The 4366-nt window shown below is 41.1% G+C and overlaps 1 pseudogene; it reads left to right on the top strand.

Moving 5' to 3' along the window:
- Positions 1 to 539: 539 nt before the first annotated feature.
- On the top strand, positions 540 to 2124 carry LOC121585803 (annotated as a pseudogene).
- The last annotated feature ends 2242 nt before the right edge of the window (positions 2125 to 4366 follow it).

Raw genomic sequence — 4366 nt, 5'->3', positions numbered from 1 at the left:
GACCTCACTAATGCTCATCGCTGAATGGAAGCAAGTCCCCGCAGCAATGTTCCAACATCTAGTGGAAAGCCTTCCCAGAAGAGTGGAGGCTGTTATAGAAGCAAAGGGGGGACCAACTCCATATTAATGCCCATGATTTTGGAATGAGATGTTCGACCAGCAGGTGTCCACATACTTTTGGTCATGTAGTTGAACTATATTATGTAATGGCCATTGATATGAAAAGTAGAAAATTATTAATTTATGAAACACCTGTTTATGTGCATTTTGGATTCATCCCAGTTTTAGGAGTTGGATTCATTATGAATCACACCAAGTGGGGTTTGAAGGGTATGAGAAATTGACAGCCTCCTGCACTGTATTCAGCAACATCGAATCTAAGGTTGTAACACAGTATATCCTTGCATCTACAAGAAAACATAACATTTAAGGGTACAGTATAGCACGAAACATTAAGATAACACCTGTTGACATGATCATTTCATATCGGATTAAAAGGTTCCTGGAACGTTCAATTAGAAGTCTTCCGGAAGTTTGAAATGGACGGACCAGAAGTGTGCAACAGCGGTTAGACTGTCACGAAATCGAAGCATTTGTAAAATTATCTGTCAAACATTTGATTGTTATTTAATGCCCTTTGGTACTAGCTAGTTCTATCAATGGAGGAGATGTAACACAATAAGGCACCCTCTGTCATAGATCGGTATTACACACAATGGTATAAAACAGGTAATTTATTAACGTCTCGTAAAGTGTCGACCACTGAACTTGGGTGTCAACATGATACCAACATGTGTTTTGGTTTTGGTCATGGCAGCCTGACGGCCTTTATGTCATTTACAGTAATTTCATAGAATGTGCAGTTGACTCATTTGTGTTAGTGTTGGGCTGGTCCAAAAACCTGCAAACCCTTAGCCCTCCTTGTCCATGGTTCGTTACCACTGGTTTATCGACATTGTTATGAATTAATAAAGTTGTAACTAAATGTGTATTCGTTGTGCTTAGATATCAAGGGTGCGGCTTCTTCAGCATTCAAACAGGTAAGAACGTCAGTGTTCATTTCCTGCTACTGAGATGAGTAGATACACCTGCTACACTTCAAATTGGACAATGTGCAGCTCATCAACAACACTAAATCAAATCAACGCGTTGCTTCGCTACTTCCAACATGGACATTATGATTTCAAGTCAGTAAACGTAAACATGGCGTTAATCTCTCTTTTTACAGAATCTGTGTGATCACACTGGCAAAGAGTCACCCTATCCTTCAGAATGGCAGGACAATCAAGAGCATCAACTATCAGATAAACGCTGGCTGCAGTCGCCTGCAGAACAGAGTGTCTGGAAAGTCGAAGAGAATATGTACTGCTAGATTTAAAAAGAATCATAATTGTATATAATCTGGTATATTCTCTTCCATACATACTCTGGCATATTATATGACATTATTATCTGGTAAATTATACTACTGTTATATACTATGGTATTGTCATCCTCTGAGTTTTCTGACTTGGGACTGTCAAACTAACTACACTAACTAACACGTGTCTTCCTCATTCCCAGGGAGGGCAGTTCCTCACAGAGTTCGCTCCTTTGTGTAGAATAACATGTACAGATGGAGTACACCATTTACAGGTGATTTCAACCTTTGCCCTCGTGTTAAGATTTTCACCTCTGCAGATAATCCACCCTTTATGGTTAGTGCCATTCACTACTATTAGATCTTTTGAAATGATCCTGAAATGTAATTCTGGTTGATCTTTTCAGCTGCATAAGGGGTCGGCTATTGGAGGTCAATGAGGTTGTTCTTGAAAGGCCAAAACTTTTACTGGGAAAGGTGAGGAGCATTTCCATAAGCTTCATACCAGTTAAAACACATTTTTGCGTTCTCTAGTGTTCTTCATTTACATGTACCCCATTGAGAAGTTAAATGACATTAGCATGGCTAACTCTCCCACCTATCTTTCGTGTGTATCTGACCAGCCTTCCACTGAGGGATACATTGCTGTCATCCTCCCTAAAATAGAGGAGAGCAAGACGGTCACTAACGGTCTCCTGAGCAGAGAGGAGCACGAGAGCGTCGTCTCTAAACGGACCAGCAGCAACCAGCCTGAGTCATGCTGAGGAATGAGGAGGTCACAGGGACTCATCACACTCACCTCAGCTGGAGTGACTGGGGCAGCTTTGTTGCAGGGGGCTCTTGCCTCCTTCAGACCCAGCCAGACCAAGGTACCTACATCAGATCTACATCACAGCATAGTGCATAACCCTGTCTAGATATGGACTTATGCCCGTGGTGGATGACAGTGGGGTGATGGAGTTTCTATAGCCACTACCAGCAGCAGCCAATCCAGGGCAAATACTTTTGTTTGCTTTGTTGTAACATGGAAGAAATTGAGCCAGTTAGGTTTTAGGAGATACCTTTTTTAGCTCTTGATGATGATTGTTGATGGAATGTGAGATATAATTTTCGAAGGAGGAAGTTCCCAAGATATTTCCGTTACGTCGGTTATTGACTATGTACCAAACAAGCCCTTCTTTTACTTTTTTTAATGCGTACTGTACATACCTAAATAAATGACCCACTCCACCCTGTTTTAAGAAAAATAATGTTTATTTAGATTTGTGTTCAATTTATCAATCATTTAACTGTCAAAATAATAATGGTCCAAAACTAAATCATTTTTTTAACATCTGGGGCTTTACTCAACAGCAGCCGACTTTAGCTGCACTAATTCACAACCATCGCTAAAGCTTTATATGGTGGTTTAGTCTTCACACGAACCATTCAGTTTTGGTGGGACCAAAATCATCACATCTGTGGATATACAGTGGCTTGCTAAAGTATTCACCCCCCTTGGCATTTTTCCTATTTTGTTGCCTTACAACCTGGAATTAAAATGGATTTTTTTGGGGTTTGTATCATTTGATTTACACAACATGCCTACCACTTTGAAGATGCAAAATATTTTTTCTTGTGAAACAAACAAGAAAATAGACAAAAAAACAGACAACCTGAGCGTGCATAACTATTCACCCCCCCAAAGGCAATACTTTGTAGAGCCACCTTTTGCAGCAATTACAGCTGCAAGTTTCTTGGGGTATGTCTCTATAAGCTTGGCACATCTAGCCACTGGGATTTTTGCCCATTCTTCAAGGCAAAACTGCTCCAGCTCCTTCAAGTTGGATGGGTTCCGCTGGTTAACAGTAATCTTTAAGTCATACCACAGATTCTCAATTGGATTGAGGTCTGGGCTTTGTCTAGGCCATTCCAAGACATTTAAATGTTTTCCCTTAAACCACTCGAGTGTTGCTTTAGCAGTATGCTTAGGGTCATTGCCCTGCTGGAAGATGAACCTCCGTCCCAGTCTCAAATATCTGGAAGACTGAAACAGGTTTCCCTCAAGAATTTCTCTGTATTTAGCGCCATCCATCATTCCTTCAATTCTGACCAGTTTCCCAGTCCCTGCCATTGAAAAACATCCCCACAGCATGATGCTGCCACCACCATGCTTCACTGTGGGGATGGTGTTCTGGGGCGTTTTCCTTGATGGCCAAAAAGCTCAATTTTAGTCTCATCTGACCAGAGTACCCTCTTCCATATGTTTGGGGAGTCTCCCACATGGCTTTTGGCGAACACCATATGTGTTTGCTTTTTTCTTTCTTTAAGAAATGGCTTTTTTCTGGCAACTCTTCCGTAAAGCCCAGCTCTGTGGAGTCAACGGCTTAAAGTGGTCCAATAGACAGATACGCCAATCTCCGCTGTGGAGCTTTGCAGCTACTTCAGGGTTATCTTTGGTCTCTTTGTTGCCTCTCTGATTAATGCCCTCCTTGCCTGGGCTGTGAGTTTTGGTGGGCGGCCCTCTCTTGGCAGGTTTGTTGTGGTGCCATATTCTTTCCATTTTTTAATAATGGATTTAATGGTGCTCCGTGGGATGTTCATCGTTTCGGATATGTTTTTATAACCCAACCCTGATCTGTACTTCTCCACAACTTTGTCCCTGACCTGTTTGGAGAGCTCCTTGGTCTTCATGGTGCCCCTTGCTTAGTGGTGTTGCAGACTTTGGGGCCTTTCAGAACAGGTGTATATATACTGAGATCATGTGACAGATCATGTGACACTTAGATTGCACACAGGTGGACTTTATTTAACTAATTATGTAACTTCTGAAGGTAATTGGTTGCACCAGATCTTATTTAGGGGCTTCATAGCAAAGGGGGTGAATACATATGCACGCACCACTTTTCCGTTATTTATTTTGTATAATTCTTTGAAACAAGTTTTTTTTTTCATTTCACTTCACCAATTTCACCAATTTTGTGTATGTCCATTACATGAAATCCAAATAAAAATCCATTTAAATTA

The sequence above is a fragment of the Coregonus clupeaformis genome, chromosome 17 (assembly GCF_020615455.1).
Source record: "Coregonus clupeaformis isolate EN_2021a chromosome 17, ASM2061545v1, whole genome shotgun sequence".
In the NCBI taxonomy this organism is placed as follows: Eukaryota; Metazoa; Chordata; class Actinopteri; order Salmoniformes; family Salmonidae; genus Coregonus; species Coregonus clupeaformis.
Note: the sequence above shows the minus strand (reverse complement) of the source record. Positions and strands in the feature narration are given on the sequence as shown.